Source organism: Bufo bufo, chromosome 3 (assembly GCF_905171765.1).
Source record: "Bufo bufo chromosome 3, aBufBuf1.1, whole genome shotgun sequence".
NCBI classification, from domain to species: Eukaryota; Metazoa; Chordata; class Amphibia; order Anura; family Bufonidae; genus Bufo; species Bufo bufo.
Genome location: NC_053391.1, coordinates 142589574 through 142608972, shown reverse-complemented (window position 1 = coordinate 142608972; position 19399 = coordinate 142589574).

The following is a 19399-nucleotide window of genomic DNA, read 5'->3' as shown; positions in this document are numbered from 1 at the left end:
GGCTGTTGCCGGTACACCCAGATAGTTTGCATCTTTTGGGGTGTTTTGGGGATTTTTTATTTTTTTTGTCGACCATTGTTTGCCGATGGGTTGTTCCCTATCGTGTGCGTATTTTGAGAAGTTTAGCTCCTTTTTGGAATGGGCAGTGGCGGACGCGGCAGGGTGTAAGTCTATCATCCACTACTTGGATGGCTTCTTATGCATTGGCCTCCCCAGATTAGAGGGTTTGTTCGGTGTTGTTGCACACGTTGTGCACGCTGTTTACTAGTTTTGGGCTACCGTTGGCGGCGGAAAAGACTGTAGGTCCAGCTACCAAGTTGGTTTTTCTAGGGATAGAAATTGATACCGTAAGGATGGCGTGTCGATTGCCCTTGAATAAACTCACGGACCTGTAAAAGGAAGTACTAAGGGCGGGCGTTTAAAAAAATCCAGTTACGAGAGCTTCAATCTCTGCTAGGCAAGCTCAATTTTGCGTGCAGGATCATGCCTATGGGAAGGGTGTTTAGTCAGTGGTTGGCGGGGGTAACGGCGAGGGTGTCTATGCCGCATCATTACGTGCGCTTGGGTAGCGAGTTGAGGGCAGATTTGCATGTTTGGAGTTCCTTTTTAGATAATTACAATGGGAGGTCATTATTTATCGGGGATGTAATAGATTCTTTTGATTTTGAGCTCTTTTCGGATGCGGCTGGGAGTTGTGGTTTTGGAGTGTATTGTAAGGGGCAATGGTGTGCGGAAGCGTGGCCGGATAGCTGGGTGACCAAGGGTTGGGTTAAGAATTTGGCCTTATTAGAGCTTTTTCCAAGAGTGGTGACAGTGATGCTTTGGGGTGAGGTTTTCTGTAATAAAAAAATCAGTTTTCATTGTGATAATTTGGGGGTTGTTCAGGCAATCAACAGGTTATTGGCGTCATCTCCTTTGGTGGTCAAGTTGTTACAGTGTTTGGTGCTAGAATGCTTATAACTGAACGCATGGGTGGTGGCGGTGCATATACCGGGGGTCGAGAATTCGATTGCTGACGCCTTTTCTTGTTCACAGTGGGAGAGCGTTTTCGGAAGCTGGCCCCAGAAGCGGAGGAAGTTGGGCTGGCGTGCCAGGGTTGCCTATGGGATCTGTTGGCAGCACAGTAGCAGGGCTCATCCATTCGTCTTTGTCGCCCGGTACGTGTGATACTTATGTTAAGGTGTGGCGTTGCTGGAAGGACTGGTACGGTAGGCTGGGGACCTGTGAGGCTGACATGGAGTTTCCGTTATTGCTTTTCTTGGGTCATTGTCGGGATGAGGGATGGTCGGTGTCAAAAGTAAATAGGTATGTGGCAAGCCTTGCCTTTGGTTTTAAGTTGCGCAAGATGATTGACTTTACCAAGTCTTTTCTGGTTAGTCGCGTTTTAAAAGTGTGGCGGCGGTTGCGAGCCAAAAAGGATTGGTGGCGCCCGTTTTTTTTTGCATTGCTTTTGGATTTGGGGGAGCAGTTACCGGCGGTCTGCAGCTCGTCTTGGGAGACACGTTTGTTTAGCTTTTTCTTTGGCGTTTTTTGGGGCCATGCGGTTGGGGGAGCTTGTTTACCCTACGGTCAGGCGATCTGGGGGGTTGCTTGCAGAGGACGTTAATTTGGTCGGAGATAGGGTGGAGTTTCGCATCCGCAGGTTCAAGACGCATGTGGAGGGAAAAGTGTGCAAGATAGTGCGCTACGAGATTCCAAGGTGTCAAATGTGCCCAGTTCGGTGTTTAAGAGAATTTGGGTTGGCAAGAAAAACTGAGGTCTTGCCGTTGTTGGTGCATGCGGACGGTTCCTTTTTTTTACTTTTTCAGTTTACGGCAATTTTCCGGAGGTGTTTGGATCGGTTGGGGGTGGGGAGTTCCGGGTATGCCAGCCACTCGTTTCGAATAGGGGCAGTGACGTTGGGTGCTGGGGGACGACGTGATAAAAAATATTGGGCGCTGGGAGTCAATCAGGTTCAAGTCATATGTTCGGCCGGACAAATTGTAGGGCGGAGTGGCAGTTTTTGTTTCGTTATTGAGGGTGCATAATTGCTTTTTGCTCCTTGTTTCCTTTTCCTTTCTTTACAGTCGCAGAATCGGCTTTAGTGTGGATCCTGGGACACTCATTTGTTTTTTGGGAAGCATTGCGGGCATTGGTTAGACGGTCAACAGCTGGGTCTTGATCGATCAGATGGAATGGTAAGGTGGCTGGGGCGCAGGGGTATGGTATGGGGCAGCGTTTTGACCGAGTTTCACCATTTTGTAAAGCTAGATAGGGCTCCGGATATTCTTGTGTTACACGTGGAGGAAACGATTTGGGAGTGCGCCCTTTCAGGGAACTGGTAAAGGATATTAAGCTCGTTATGCTTAGGTTGTCGGCTTTGCTCCCGAAGTCGTTGACCGTGTGGTCCGACACAGTCCCGCGTAGGGTATGGCGCGGGGCTCGGTCAGTTGAGGCGGTGAATAGGGCCCGTATAAAACTCAATCGGGCGATTGGGCATTTTATGTTGCGGAATGGGGCAATGACAGTTAGACATTTGGATTTAGAAAAAGGCCTTGGCGGTTTTTGGCGGGACGATGGAGTTCATCTCAATGCGGTTGGCATTGACATGTGGTGTCTATCGCTGCAAGAAGGGATTGAGACAGCGCTGAGTGTGTGGAGGGTTGTGTAGTCTTAAGGGGATTAAGACCGTGCGTTTGTGGTAGGGGGAGGTCCTTGGGGTTGGAAAAAAGGTGTAGTAAGAAGGAGGGGAGGGCTCCACAGTTGTGGCTGGACTCCCATGGTTGGTGGTTGCTTATGGTGGTGTTAAGGGGCCATCAGTGGTGCCTCTGAGCTGGCGCTCATTGGCTGGGGGAAAGATGGCCTACCCCAGACGGGGTTGTTATCATTGTTTGGGGCTTCAAGGACCTCCTCCTGTAGGTTTATGTTATACATATGGGGAATGGGTTGTTGTTCAAATGGGTTAATAGAAATATTTATGTTATTTTATTAAATGTATATGGTAAATACAGCGGCTGCTGTGGCCGATATTAATCCAACCTGGTGTCTGTGTCCTTTTTGGGGTTGGCAGGATAGGAGAGCTTTAGGCCATTTGGGTGGGGTTTTAGTTAAGCAGGGTTACATCTGCCCGGTGTATTTAATTGGTGGGTCAGGTAAGTATAAAAGGGGCGAGTGAAATTTACCAATACCACCGTCATGTTTACAAAAAAGGATCTGAAATGTATATTGCAAATGTCTTATCAAGAGCAGCATTACCTCGCAAAACAATGGACAAGGACACCCCAGATTATGAGATTTTCTTGATGCAATCAGAGGATGCATTTTCTAAAGAACTGGAAGAGATAAACTTTGCACAATATCTAAGAGTGTCTGATTTGCGCCTACAACAAATTCAGAAGTTCACAGAACAAGATGAAGTATTGCAAGTAGAGTTGAGCGAACACCTGGATGTTCGGGTTCGACGAGTTCGGCCGAACTTTCGAAAAATGTTCGGGTTCGGGATCCGAACTCGACCCGAACTTCATCCCGAACCCGAACCCCATAGAAGTCAATGGGGACCCGAACTTTTGGGCACTAAAAAGGCTGTAAAACACACCCGGAAAGGGCTAGAGGGCTGCAAAAGGCAGCAAAATGTAGTTAAATCCCCTGAAAACAAATGTAGATAGGGAAATGATGAGTTAACATAAAATAAATAAAAATTAAACAATATTAATTGGAGTGAGGTCCCATAGCACAGAATCAGGCTTCAAGTCACCCACCAATGGAGAAGGTCACTTACTATTATTTTGACCACAGCACCCAGACAAAGGAGAGAGGTCCCACAGCAGAGAACCAGGCATCATATCACCCACCACAGGAGTAGGCCACCATTTAGTTACTTTGACCCCTACACCCAGACGGAGGAGAGAGGTTACACAGCAGAGAATCAGGCATTTAGATCACCCACCACAGGAGTAGGCCACCATTGAATCAGACCCCGGCAACCATGTCAGATGGCACAAGCATAAGCTTTATATCAATCAGCACAGGAGAAGGCGACTTTGACAGACTTTGACCCCTACACCCGGACGGAGGAGAGAGGTTTCAAAGCAGAGAATCAGGCATTTAGATCACCCACCACAGGAGTAGGCCCCAATTTAATGGGACCCCGGCAACCATGTCAGATGGCACAACCATCAGCTTCATATCAATCAGCACAGGAGAAGGCGACTTTGAAAGACTTTGACCCCTACACCCAGACGGAGGAGAGAGGTTTCACAGCAGAGAATCAGGCATTTAGATCACCCACCACAGGAGTAGGCCCCCATTGAATCAGACCCTGGCAACCATGTCAGATGGCACAACCATCAGCTTTATATCAATCAGCACAGGAGAAGGCGACTTTGAAAGACTTTGACCCCTACACCCAGATGGAGGAGAGAGGTTTCACAGCAGAGAATCAGGCATCATATCAACCACCACAGGAGAAGCCACCATTTAGTTACTTTGACCCCTGCACCCAGGAAGAGGAGAGAGGCACCACAGCACATATTCTGGCATCATATCAGCCACCACAGGAGAAGCCACCATTGAGTTACTTTGACCCCCGCACCCATGAAGAGGAGAGAGGCACCACAGCACATATTCTGGCATCATATCAGCCACCACAGGAGAAGCCACCATTGAGTTACTTTGACCCCCGCACCCAGGAAGAGGAGAGAGGCACCACAGCACATATTCTGGCATCATATCAGCCACCACAGGAGAAGCCACCATTGAGTTACTTTGACCCCTGCACCCAGGAAGAGGAGAGAGGCCCCACAGCACATATTCTGGCATCATACTAACCACCACAGGAGAAGCCACCATTGAGTTACTTTGACCCCTGCACCCAGGAAGAGGAGAGAGGCCCCACAGCACATATTCTGGCATCATATCAGCCACCACAGGAGAAGCCACCATTGAGTTACTTTGACCCCCGCACCCAGGAAGAGGAGAGAGGCACCACAGCACATATTCTGGCATCATATCAGCCACCACAGGAGAAGCCACCATTGAGTTACTTTGACCCCCGCACCCAGGAAGAGGAGAGAGGCACCACAGCACATATTCTGGCATCATATCAGCCACCACAGGAGAAGCCACCATTGAGTTACTTTGACCCCCGCACCCAGGAAGAGGAGAGAGGCACCACAGCACATATTCAGGCATCATATCACACACCACAGGAGAAGGCCTCTTTCAGTGATTTAGGCCTTTGGACCCAGACAGAGGAGAGAGGCACCACAGCACATATTCTGGCATCATATCAGCCACCACAGGAGAAGCCACCATTGAGTTACTTTGACCCCTGCACCCAGGAAGAGGAGAGAGGCCCCACAGCACATATTCTGGCATCATATCAGCCACCACAGGAGAAGCCACCATTGAGTTACTTTGACCCCTGCACCCAGGAAGAGGAGAGAGGCCCCACAGCACATATTCTGGCATCATACTAACCACCACAGGAGAAGCCACCATTGAGTTACTTTGACCCCTGCACCCAGGAAGAGGAGAGAGGCCCCACAGCACATATTCTGGCATCATATCAGCCACCACAGGAGAAGCCACCATTGAGTTACTTTGACCCCCGCACCCAGGAAGAGGAGAGAGGCACCACAGCACATATTCTGGCATCATATCAGCCACCACAGGAGAAGCCACCATTGAGTTACTTTGACCCCTGCACCCAGGAAGAGGAGAGAGGCCCCACAGCACATATTCTGGCATCATACTAACCACCACAGGAGAAGCCACCATTGAGTTACTTTGACCCCTGCACCCAGGAAGAGGAGAGAGGCCCCACAGCACATATTCTGGCATCATATCAGCCACCACAGGAGAAGCCACCATTGAGTTACTTTGACCCCCGCACCCAGGAAGAGGAGAGAGGCACCACAGCACATATTCTGGCATCATATCAGCCACCACAGGAGAAGCCACCATTGAGTTACTTTGACCCCCGCACCCAGGAAGAGGAGAGAGGCACCACAGCACATATTCATGCATCATATCACACACCACAGGAGAAGGCCTCTTTCAGTGATTTAGGCCTTTGGACCCAGACAGAGGAGAGAGGCACCACAGCACATATTCTGGCATCATATCAGCCACCACAGGAGAAGCCACCATTGAGTTACTTTGACCCCTGCACCCAGGAAGAGGAGAGAGGCCCCACAGCACATATTCTGGCATCATATCAGCCACCACAGGAGAAGCCACCATTTAGTTACTTTGACCCCTGCACCCAGGAAGAGGAGAGAGGCACCACAGCACATATTCTGGCATCATATCAGCCACCACAGGAGAAGCCACCATTTAGTTACTTTGACCCCTGCACCCAGGAAGAGGAGAGAGGCACCACAGCACATATTCTGGCATCATATCAGCCACCACAGGAGAAGCCACCATTGAGTTACTTTGACCCCTGCACCCAGGAAGAGGAGAGAGGCCCCACAGCACATATTCTGGCATCATATCAACCACCACAGGAGTAGGCCACAATTTAGTTTATTTGACCCCTGCACCCAGGAAGAGGAGAGAGGCCCCACAGCACATATTCTGGCATCATATCACACACCACAGGAGAAGGCCTCTTTCAGTGATTTAGGCCTTTGGACCCAGACAGAGGAGAGAGGTCAGAGATTAGCTTCATATCCCCCAGCACAGCAGAAGACCGCTTTATTTGACTTAGGCCTCAGCACCCAGACAGAAGACAGAGGTAGCATGGCAGAGGTTATGGCTTCATGTCACCGTTAGTTTAACCGGCCACTTTCATCTGGTTAGGCCCCGGCGCCCAGACAGAGAAGAGTTTCATTCAACTGTGGGTTTCATAAAATTTGTATCAAATAAAGAAGTGGCCCGTAGCACAACAAGACATGTTTTAGGCAGTTAATAAGGACTACTCTGCACAAGGGAGGGAGAGGTCCTGTGGGATCCATGCCTGGTTCATCTTTATGAAGGTCAGCTTGTCCACGTTGGCTGTGGACAGGCGGCTGCGCTTGTCAGTAATGACGCCCCCTGCCGTGCTGAATACGCGTTCAGATAAAACGCTGGCCGCCGGGCAGGAAAGCACCTCCAAGGCATAACATGCTAACTCTGGCCACGTGGACAATTTCGAAACCCAGTAGTTGAATGGGGCCGAACCATCCGTCAGGATGTGGAGGGGTGTGCAGACATACTGTTCAACCATGTTAGTGAAATGCTGCCTCCTGCTAACACGTTCCGTATCAGGTGTCGGTGCAGATAGCTGTGGCGTGGAGACAAAACTTTTCCACATTTCTGCCATGCTAACCCTGCCCTCAGATGAGCTGGCCGTGACACAGCTGCGTTGGCGACCTCTTGCCACTCCTCTGCCTTCACCTTCCACCTGTTCCCCTGTGACATGTGGGAATGCTCTCAAGAGCGCCTCTATCAGCGTGCGCTTGTACTCGCGCATCTTACGGTCGCGCTCCAGTTCAGGAATTAAAGTGGGCACATTGTCTTTATACCGGGGATCCAGCAGGGTGGCCACCCAGTAGTCTGCACACGTTAAAACGTGGGCAACTCTGCTGTCGTTGCGCAGGCATTGGAGCATATATTCGCTCATGTGGGCCAGGCTACCCATGGGTAAGGACAAGCTGTCCTCTGTGGGAGGCGTATCGTCATCGTCCACCGTATCCCCCCAGCCACGCACCAGTGATGGGCCTGGGCTGCCACCCCGCTGTGAACTTGCGTCATCCTCGTCCCCCTCCACCTCCTCCTCCTCATCCTCCTCGTCCTCCAGTACAGTGCCTTGGCTGGCGACTTGTGAACCTGTCCTCTGCTGCTTAAACAAACCTCCCTCTGAGCCACTTCGAACAGACTGGCCCGAAAGTGTTAGAAACGAGCCCTCATCCTCCTCCTCCTCCTCCACCTGGGCCACCTCCTCTAACATCATTGCCCTAAGTGTTTTCTCAAGGAGACATAGAAGTGGTATTGTAACGCTGATAACAGTGTCATCGCCACTGGCCATGTTGGTGGAGTACTCGAAACAGCGCAGCAGGGCACACAGGTCTCGCATGGAGGCCCAATCATTGGTGGTGAAGTGGTGCTGTTCGGCAGTACGACTGACGCGAGCGTGCTGCAGCTGAAACTCCACTATGGCCTGCTGCTGCTCGCACAGTCTCTCCAGCATGTGCAAGGTGGAGTTCCACCGGGTGGGCACGTCGCATATGAGGCGGTGAGCGGGAAGGCCGAAGTTCCGCTGTAGCGCAGACAGGCGAGCAGCGGCAGGATGTGAACGGCGGAAGCGCGCACAGACGGCCCGCACTTTATGCAGCAGCTCTGACATGTTGGGGTAGTGGTGAATGAACCTCTGCACCACCAAGTTCAGCACATGCGCCAGGCAAGGGATGTGCGTCAAACCGGCTAGTCCCAGAGCTGCCACGAGATTTCGCCCATTATCGCATACCACCAGGCCTGGCTTGAGGCCCACCGGCAGAAACCACTCGTCGGTCTGTTGTTCAATACCCCGCCACAACTCCTTTGCGCTGTGGGGCCTGTCCCCCAAACATATGAGTTTCAGAATGGCCTGCTGACGTTTACCCCGGGCTGTGCTGAAGTTGGTGGTGAAGGTGTGTGGCTGACCGGATGAGCTGGTGGAAGCAGTGGAGGAGGAAGCCGAGTAGGAGGAGGAGGCTACAGGAGGCAGAGAATGATGCCCTGCGATCCTAGGGGGCGGAAGGACGTGCGCCAAGGAACTGTCCGCCGGGGGCCCAGCCGCCACTACATTCATCCAGTGTGCAGTTAGTGAGATATAGCGTCCCTGGCCGTGCTTACTGGTCCACGTATCTGTGGTTAGGTGGACCTTGCCACAAATGGCGTTGCGCAGTGCACACTTGATTTTATCGGACACTTGCATGTGCAGGGAAGGCACGGCTGTCTTGGAGAAGTAGTGGCGGCTGGGAACCACATACTGCGGGACAGCCATGGCCATCAGCTGTTTGAAGCTGTCTGTGTCCACCAGCCGGAATGACAGCATTTCAAAGGCCAGCAGTTTAGAAATGCTGGCGTTCAGGCCAAGGGCTTGAGGGTGACTCGGGGGGAATTTGCGCTTCCTCTCTAAGGTTTGAGATATTGAGAGCTGAACGCTGCTGTGTGATATAGTGGAGACGCTAGTTGACGGTGGCGGTGGTGGTGGTGTCGGTGGCACATCCTCTGTTTGCTGCTCGGCAGGTGGCAACATTCCTCTCGAGGCGGAAGCCGAGGCAGCAGCGGTAGAGGGAGCAGGGGGAGCCTCAGCGAGTGCCTGGTTTTTAAGGTGTGTACCCCACTGCAGTTCATGCTTTGCATGTAGATGCCTGGTCATGCAGGTTGTGCTGAGGTTCAGAACGTTAATGCCTCGCCTCAGGCTCTGATGGCAGAGCGTGCAAGTCACTCGGGTCTTGTCGGTAGGACATTGTTTAAAGAAGTGCCATGCCAGGGAACTCTTTGAAGCTGCCTTTGTGGGGCTGGGTCCCTGTTGGCGATGTCCAGTAGCAGGCGAACTCTGGGGGCGGCGGCTCGTCTGCTTTGGCCCCCTGCTCCCTCTTTGGCTTCGCTGTTGTCTCGGTCTCACCACTACCTCTTCCTCTGAACTGTGAAAGTCATCGCCACGACCTTCAGTCCATGTGGGGTCTAAGACCTCATCGTCCTCTGCATCGTCTTCCACCCAGTCTCCCTCCCTGACCTCCTCCTGTTCAGTCTGCACACTGCAAAAAGACGTGGCAGTGGGCACCTGTGTTTCGTCATCATCAGAGAGTCGGTGACTCTGCTGTGGTGGTATTCCCATGTCCTCTTCATCTGGAGACATAAGTGGTTGTGCGTCAGTGCATGGTATGTCTTCCTCCACTGGGGAAGGGCTAGGTGGACGCCCCTGGGAAACCCTGGAAGCAGAGTCTTCAAACAGAAGAAGAGACTGCTGCATAACTTGTGGCTCAGACCGTTTCCCTGATATGCTTGGGGGTGATGTGACAGACTGATGGGCTTGGTTTTCAGGTGCCACCTGTGCGCTTTCCGCAGAAGACTGGGTGGAAGACCATGTGGTGAACGTGCTGGAAGCACTGTCGGCCACCCAATCGATTAATGCCTGTACCTGCTCAGGCCTTACCATCCTAAGAGCGGCATTGGGCCCCACGAGATATTGCGGTACATTCTGCCGGCTAGTTGAGGGAGTTCGTTCCCTACTGTGTGCGCCTGGGGCCGAACGGCCACGTCTTCTACCAGCAACAGAGGCTCCACGGACACCACCACGACCGCGTCCTCGTCCCTTAATAGTATTTTTCTTCATTGTTGCGATTCAACTCGCACCACAATGAAATATATTATTTTTTATAAGCAAAATCCCCTCACTGGAATACTTTCAGTCTTTTGACTGTATGGGTTACAGATGGAATGACTGTTATATGTGAGTACCGCTTTCTTTGACAGATTCTAGTATGGGTACATATATGTTTTCCCAACCCCAGCACATTAGTTTGCTAATTCCAGATGTAGGAAACGCAGGCCTAACTGTATCTAGTATATTGAACGCCAGATAAACTAACTTGGCCTTTTTTAAATAAAAAAAAAAATCCCTCACTGGAATACTTTCAGTCTTTTGACTGTATGGATTACAGATGGAATGACTGTTATATGTGAGTACCGCTTTCTTTGACAGATTCTAGTATGGGTACATATATGTTTTCCCAACCCCAGCACATTAGTTTGCTAATTCCAGATGTATGAAACGCAGGCCTAACTGTATCTAGTATATTGAACGCCAGATAAACTAACTTGGCCTTTTTTAAATAAAAAAAAAATTCCCTCACTGGAATACTTTCAGTCTTTTGACTGTATGGATTACAGATGGAATGACTGTTATATGTGAGTACCGCTTTCTTTGACAGATTCTAGTATGGGTACATATATGTTTTCTCAACCCCAGCACATTAGTTTGCTAATTCCAGATGTATGAAACGCAGGCCTAACTGTATCTAGTATATTGAGCGCCAGATAAACTAACTTGGCCTTTTTTAAATAAAAAAAAAATTCCCTCACTGGAATACTTTCAGTCTTTTGACTGTATGGATTACAGATGGAATGACTGTTATATGTGAGTACCGCTTTCTTTGACAGATTCTAGTATGGGTACATATATGTTTTCCCAACCCCAGCACATTAGTTTGCTAATTCCAGATGTATGAAACGCAGGCCTAACTGTATCTAGTATATTGAACGCCAGATAAACTAACTTGGCCTTTTTTAAATAAAAAAAATCCCCTCACTGGAATACTTTCAGTCTTTTGACTGTATGGATTACAGATGGAATGACTGTTATATGTGAGTACCGCTTTCTTTGACAGATTCTAGTATGGGTACATATATGTTTTCCCAACCCCAGCACATTAGTTTGCTAATTCCAGATGTATGAAACGCAGGCCTAACTGTATCTAGTATATTGAACGCCAGATAAACTAACTTGGCCTTTTTTAAATAAAAAAAAAATTCCCTCACTGGAATACTTTCAGTCTTTTGACTGTATGGATTACAGATGGAATGACTGTTATATGTGAGTACCGCTTTCTTTGACAGATTCTAGTATGGGTACATATATGTTTTCCCAACCCCAGCACATTAGTTTGCTAATTCCAGATGTATGAAACACAGGCCTAACTGTATCTAGTATATTGAACGTCAGATAAACTAACTTGGCCTTTTTTAAATAAAAAAAATTCCCTCACTGGAATACTTTCAGTCTTTTGACTGTATGGATTACAGATGGAATGACTGTTATATGTGAGTACCGCTTTCTTTGACAGATTCTAGTATGGGTACATATATGTTTTCCCAACCCCAGCACATTAGTTTGCTAATTCCAGATGTATGAAACGCAGGCCTAACTGTATCTAGTATATTGAACGCCAGATAAACTAACTTGGCCTTTTTTAAATAAAAAAAATTCCCTCACTGGAATACTTTCAGTCTTTTGACTGTATGGATTACAGATGGAATGACTGTTATATGTGAGTACCGCTTTCTTTGACAGATTCTAGTATGGGTACATATATGTTTTCCCAACCCCAGCACATTAGTTTGCTAATTCCAGATGTATGAAACGCAGGCCTAACTGTATCTAGTATATTGAACGCCAGATAAACTAACTTGGCCTTTTTTAAATAAAAAAAATCCCCTCACTGGAATACTTTCAGTCTTTTGACTGTATGGATTACAGATGGAATGACTGTTATATGTGCGTACCGCTTTCTTTGACAGATTCTAGTATGGGTACATATATGTTTTCCCAACCCCAGCACATTAGTTTGCTAATTTCAGATGTATGAAACGCAGGCCTAACTGTATCTAGTATATTGAACGCCAGATAAACTAACTTGGCCTTTTTTAAATAAAAAAAAAATTCCCTCGCTGGAATACTTTATGGCTTTTCACTGTATGGATTACAGGTGGACTGGTATTAGTAGGGGTGACACAAGCACACCCAAGTCCCTGATGTAGGATTTCTATGGCACAGACCACTATTACAAGTGATTAATGGACGTTGGGAGAGATTGTGCTGCAGCACTAGTCCCAAGATGGCCGCCGCCTATCAGCCCAGTAACATGTGCCACAAAATGGTCTGCACAACCTTTAAAAAAAATAGCCTTGGACTGTGCTGCTAAATCGCTATTGGTCTGAATCCCAGGTGTAGATGTCTGACTTGTTTGGAGCTTTGGAATGCACACTGTGGCAGCTTCTGCTGCAGCACTACAAGTCGCAAAATGGCGGCCGGCGGTCAGCCCAGGTACATGTGGATGGAAAAATCACTCTGGCCACTCTAAAAATAGCCAATCCCTATCAAAAAAGCAGCTCAGCTGCAGTTGTTCAGATGAATCACAGGTGGAGGAGAGAAATTTGCTTCCAGTTATTCAATTATCCCTGCCTATTCTCACCCTAGCATCAGCTGCGTCTATCCCTGTTCTATTCACATCGGGAGTGAGCACGTCCCGACGTGCGCACAAGCTTATAAAGAGGCTGAGTCACATGCTGCACTTGGCCAATCACAGCCTTGCCAATAGTAGGCATGGCTGCGATGGCATCTTAGGGCAAGTAGTATGATGCATGTTGATTGGCTGCTTTGCAGCCTTTCAAAATGCGCCAAAATACATGCCGAACGACGAACCCGAACCCAAACTTTTACGAAAAAGTTCGGGTTCGGGTCCGTGTCACGAACACCCCAAAATTCGGTACGGACCCGAACTATGCTCGAACTGTTCGCTCAACACTAATTGCAAGCATTAAAAATGACTGTTCTTACAGGATGGCCAGACCAGAAAGAAAAAATACAGATTTGTATCAGGGACTACTGGGGCTTTAGATATGAGATAAGCATACAAAATGGAATTCTGTATAAAGGACACAGGGTCATCATACTAAAAAATATTGACCTAGAAATGATAGCGAGGACTCATTCTAGCCACTTAGGAATAGAAGCATGCCTTCGCAAGGCCAAGGATGTCATCTTTCGGCCACACATGAGCCCAGAGATTAGAAGCAATAAAGAACTGTAATACTTGCAATGAGTATATGCGTAAACAAACAAAAGAACCTCTGATGACTTATTTTCCTTAACAGGACAGGAAGAGGAAGAACCTCCAAGCTAAGACCAGCAGCAGCCCAGCTCAACTCTAATATGATAATATGACTTTGGATTGGAGAATAGACATGTCGGTCTCCCAAATTACGTTGCAGATAATTATTATAATGTAATTTTATGTTTATGTTATATGTGTTAGGATAAGCTTTTTTTTTTACTGTATACAATACATACATAGGGAGAAATGTGGTTCCTTGAGTTGTGCATAACCTGCTACAGAAATTATGTTGGATAATTAAATCCTCTATGCATAATGACCATACTTCTAAAAGTATGTTAATTTACATATTATCATAGAGAAATAAAGATGACACCGATTTTACCTAGAGACAGAAATGTGGATGTTTATTAATTCAAGTGTCCTGGCACCATATCTTTTAATTTTAGTTCATAGGTATGGTGTCAGAACTAAGGGTACTTTTAGACTAGCGTTGTTAGAATCTGGCAGGCAGTTCTGGCAACGTATACAAACGGAAAGCTCTTTTTTCCGGATCAGTTAGACGGATCCGGTGAAATACAGGATCCGTCTCATCTGGTATCATCTGGAATAACGGATCCGGTATTTAAATTTTTTTCAAAGATCAAAAGAGAAACCTGCTCCTCCTATATCCCGGTGCAGACCGGAAAACCGGATCCGGTGATGTGGCAATTTCCGGAACACTTGGTACCGGATCCGGCATTAATATATCTTTATGGAAATGAATGCCGGATCCGGCAAGTGCGGTATTGTTTTGGGATTTTGTCCGGAAAAAATACCGCAGCATTCTGCAGTATTTTGTCTGGTCAAATACCGTACAAGGGATGGAACGGAAGACATCCTGATGCATACTGAACGGATTGCTTTTCATTCAGAATGCATTAGGACAAAACTGATGTGTTTTTGTCCGGTATTGAGACCCTTTACCAGATTTCAGTACCGGAAAAGAATAACGCTAGTGTGAAAGTACCCTAAAAGTAAGTCTAGCACATGCATAATGTAACAGAATCAAGCCTTGCACACAGATGAAATAACGTGCCAAAGCTCAATGTACAGATACGTTATCAAAACCAAGCTCAATGCAACTACAGTAACTGTATCCGTTATGTAAATATGGTACCAGAACCAACCTTACTGCATAGATACAGCAACAGAACCAAACTTACTGTATACATTTGGTAACAGAGCCAAGTATACTACATAGATACAGTAACAGAACAAAGCTTAGTACATAAATACAATAACAGAAACAAGCTTTCTACATAAATGCAATACCAGAACCAAACTTACTGGATAGATATGGTACCAGAACCAAGCCACGGTGGTGAAGGGGGGTATTTTCAACACAATATGTATATATGATATTTATATCTTCCCAATGCAGGCTTAGTAAAATGGTGAATCTCATTAATCTCCCTTAAGCAACCAATACATAGCACACATTTATTTTTATTAAATCAGTTTAAAAAAAAGAAAATTGACACTGGATTGGATAGCATGGGCAACAAAAAGATTTTCTTTTATACAGTTGTGATAAATAAGGCAAACATATGCTGTTGTTAAGTACAGAGGAGAAGACTCCCTGAAAATATAGAGGTGCAAGTGCAGTAGCTCTGACTTACTGGAATCTGGAAGGTTTGGGATTATAATGTAATGTTTTTGACATACTGTGCACTGTGACGCTAGCAGATGTTCTCCCTCTTGATAGGAGTGGGTTGGTATGACTTCCTGTCAGGAGGGAGAGTTACTTTGGTAAGCCTGGATGGAGGAAGCACATCCATCTGCTACCGCTCCAAGGGTCTTAGGAACTAGAGATCCAGCTCATCTGTGAGGACTACTACTCCAGGGAGACTGCAGGCTTCCAGACCATAGAAGTTCTGCAAGTTACAGGGTTTACAGTCAGCACAACAGCTATACAGATTCTGCTGCAGGTGAGAGGAAACATGTTAAGACACCCATCACCACAGTTCAGGACATGCATATGCAAAAGCATGCATATCATAAGTGGACACATATAACCACAAGTGCCAGCTTATTGCTGTTAGCAAGAGAATTAGAAGAAAGATATTTTTGCCAGCTACTATACTCGTTTGTCACCATACCTGTCACGGCTGTATGTGAGGAACAATAGTATACACAGTAAAAGAGCTACTGACCGGACCCAAACTAGGGAGGATAAAGGGTGACCCCTGTCAGACCCTCAAAGCTCTCCCTATTCTGCTAAAGCACATGCCCGGATCCAAATGGCGGAACGAGGCATGCCCACGTGCCTAAGACTGATGACCACTGTAACCCCTACAATAGTGGAAGGGGCACGGCCACCGGTGCCCTATTCAGTATATGGAGGGAACCGTGGCCACCTCAGATCCAGTCAGAAAATAATCAGGTACACAACAATGTCTGTACACTTAGCTGAAGGTGTTGCAGCCGCAGAGAAGACGGATCCAAGGACAGCTGGCAATATCCGGAGTGCTTGCTGCAGCAGAACACAGGTCCAGTGAACTAATAGCTACAAGTGAAGATACTAAAGCAAGAGCTACAACTGAAATGAGAACTATAATCCACGCCCTACAATAGGAGGAGGGGTGATATAAAGAGAGGGAAATCAAACGCATGAGGAACAGCTGGGAGGAAGGAAACCAAAAGTAAACAGAGCAGTGAGAACTCCTCCCAGCTCTAGTAGTGACATCATCACAGGGGTGGAGAAACAGAGCTGTGAGAACGTCCCAAAGCTCTGGTAGTGACAGTACCCCCCCCCCCTCTACGGGTGGACTCCGGACACCCAGGACCCACCTTCTCAGGATGAGCCCTATGAAATGCCCTGATGAGGCGAGTGGCTTTAATGTCCGACACCGGAACCCACATCCTCTCCTCAGGACCATAACCCTTCCAATGAACGAGGTACTGAAGAGAACCGCGGACAATGCGAGAGTCCACAAATCTGGAAACCTCAAACTCCAGATTGCCATCAACCAAAATCGGAGGAGGAGGCAAAGAGGAGGGTACCGTGGGCTGGACATATGGTTTTAAGAGAGATCTGTGAAATACATTATGTATCTTCCAAACCCGTGGAAGATCAAGACGGAAGGCAACAGGATTGATGACTGACAAGATTTTATAAGGCCCAATAAACTTGGGACCCAATTTCCAGGAGGGAACCTTCAGTTTAATATTTCTTGTAGACAACCACACCAGATCACCCACATTCAGGTCCGGACCAGGCACACGTCTCTTATCAGCCACACGCCTATACCTCTCACTCATCTTTTTAAGATTACTCTGAATCTTTTGCCAAATGGTAGACAAAGACGAGGAAAATCTCTCCTCCTCAGGTAAACCAGAAAGAGCCCCTCCCGAGAATGTCCCAAACTGCGGATGGAACCCATATGCACCAAAGAATGGTGACTTATCAGAAGATTCCTGACGACGGTTGTTCAGAGCAAACTCAGCAAGAGGGAGAAATGAACACCAATCCTCCTGGTTCTCTGCCACAAAACAGCGCAAATATGTCTCCAGATTCTGATTGAGGGGCTCAGTCTGACCATTCGACTGCGGGTGAAAAGCAGAAGAGAAGGACAGCCGAACCCCCAGGCGAGAACAGAAAGCCTTCCAGAACCTGGACACAAACTGCGTGCCTCTATCGGAAACAATATCAGAGGGAATGCCGTGCAATTTAACAATATGGTCGACAAAAGCTTGCGCCAACGTTTTAGCATTGGGTAAACCAGGGAAAGGTACGAAATGAGCCATCTTGCTAAAACGGTTCACCACCACCAGGATCACCGACTTCCCTGAGGAACGAGGAAGATCCGTGATAAAGTCCATGGACAGGTGTGTCCAAGGACGGGAAGGTATGGGTAACGGGAGAAGGGAACCTGAAGGCCGTGAACGAGGGACCTTAGCGCGAGCGCACGTCTCACAAGCAGCCACAAAACCCTCCACCGACTTACGAAGAGCCGGCCACCAAAATCTCCGAGCAACGAGATCTACCGTGGCTCTACTCCTGGGGTGACCAGCAAGAACCGTATCATGATGCTCCTTAAAGAGTTTGTGACGTAGCTCAGGAGGCACGAACAACTTCCCAGAAGGACAACGGGCAGGTGCCTCAGTCTGGGCAGCCTGGACCTCGGCCTCCAAATCGGAATATAGAGCAGAAACAACTACCCCCTCCGCCAAAATGGGACCCGGGTCCTCGGAGTTTCCTCCTCCCGGAAAACAGCGAGAGAGAGCATCAGCCTTCACATTTTTTATCCCAGGTCGGAATGTAACAACAAAATTGAATCTGGAGAAGAACAGAGACCATCTGGCCTGTTTCGGATTCATACGCCTGGCCGACTCCAAGTATGCCAGATTCTTATGGTCGGTAAAAACGGTGATAGGGTGCCTGGCTTCCTCCAACCAATGGCGCCATTCCTCGAAAGCCAACTTGATGGCCAACAACTCCCTATCTCCCACATCATAGTTTCTCTCTGCCGGGGAGAGTTTTTTAGAGAAAAAGGCACAGGGTCGCCATTTGGCAGGAGAAGGGCCCTGGGACAAAACCGCACCCACACCCACCTCGGAAGCATCCACCTCAACAATAAAAGGTAAGGAAACATCGGGATGCACCAAGACGGGAGCAGACGCAAAACTCTCTTTAATCTTAGAAAAGGCTGCAAGCGCCTCCTCCGACCAAGAGGAAAAATCCGCCCCCTTTTTTGTCATGTCAGTAAGGGGTTTGACAACAGAGGAATAATTCAAAATGAACTTTCTGTAATAGTTCGCAAAACCCAGAAAGCGCATCAATGCATTCTGATTCTCAGGAAGCTTCCACTCAAGTACAGCACGGACCTTCTCCGGATCCATGCGAAAACCAGAAGCAGAGAGGAGAAAACCCAGAAATTGAATCTCCGATACCATAAAAAGACATTTCTCCAGCTTGGCGTACAATTTATTTTCCCGCAGAATCTGCAGAATCTGCAGAACCTGAAAAAGATGATCCTGATGGGTCTGAACATCAGGGGAAAAAATCAAAATATCATCAAGATACACCAATACAAATTTCCCCATTAAATGGTAGAAAATACTATTAACAAAATGCTGAAAGACGGCCGGAGCATTCATCTGGCCGAAAGGCATAACGAGATTCTCGAAATGCCCGTTAGGGGTATTAAAGGCCGTTTTCCATTCATCCCCCTCTCTGACCCTGACCAGGTTGTACGCGCCTCTCAAATCCAATTTGGAAAACACCTTGGCCCCAACAATTTGGTTGAAGAGGTCCGGGATCAGAGGAAGGGGATAGGGATCGCGAATCGTGATACGGTTCAGCTCCCTAAAATCTAGGCAAGGTCTCAGAGAGCCATCTTTTTTTTTAACAAAAAAAAAACCCACTGCCACAGGTGACTTTGAGGGACGAATATGCCCCTTCTCGAGACTCTCGGAGATATAAGTTCGCATTGCGATTCTTTCCGGTTGTGAGAGATTGTAGAGGCGTGCTTTTGGCAGCTTGGCGCCGGGAATGAGGTTAATGGGACAGTCAAACTCCCGGTGAGGAGGTAGCTCCTGAACACCGCTCTCGGAAAACACGTCCGAGAAATCAGAGAGAAATGATGGCACAGTTTTAGTAGACAACTCTGCAAAAGTCGCTGTGAGACAATTCTCTCTACAAAAGTCACTCCACTCATTTATTTGCCTTCCTTGCCAATCAATAGTGGGGTTATGTCTAGTGAGCCAGGGTAACCCCAAAACTAGAGGAGAAGGCAATCCGTTAAGGACAAAACAAGATATATCCTCCACATGAGTGTCACCTACAGCTA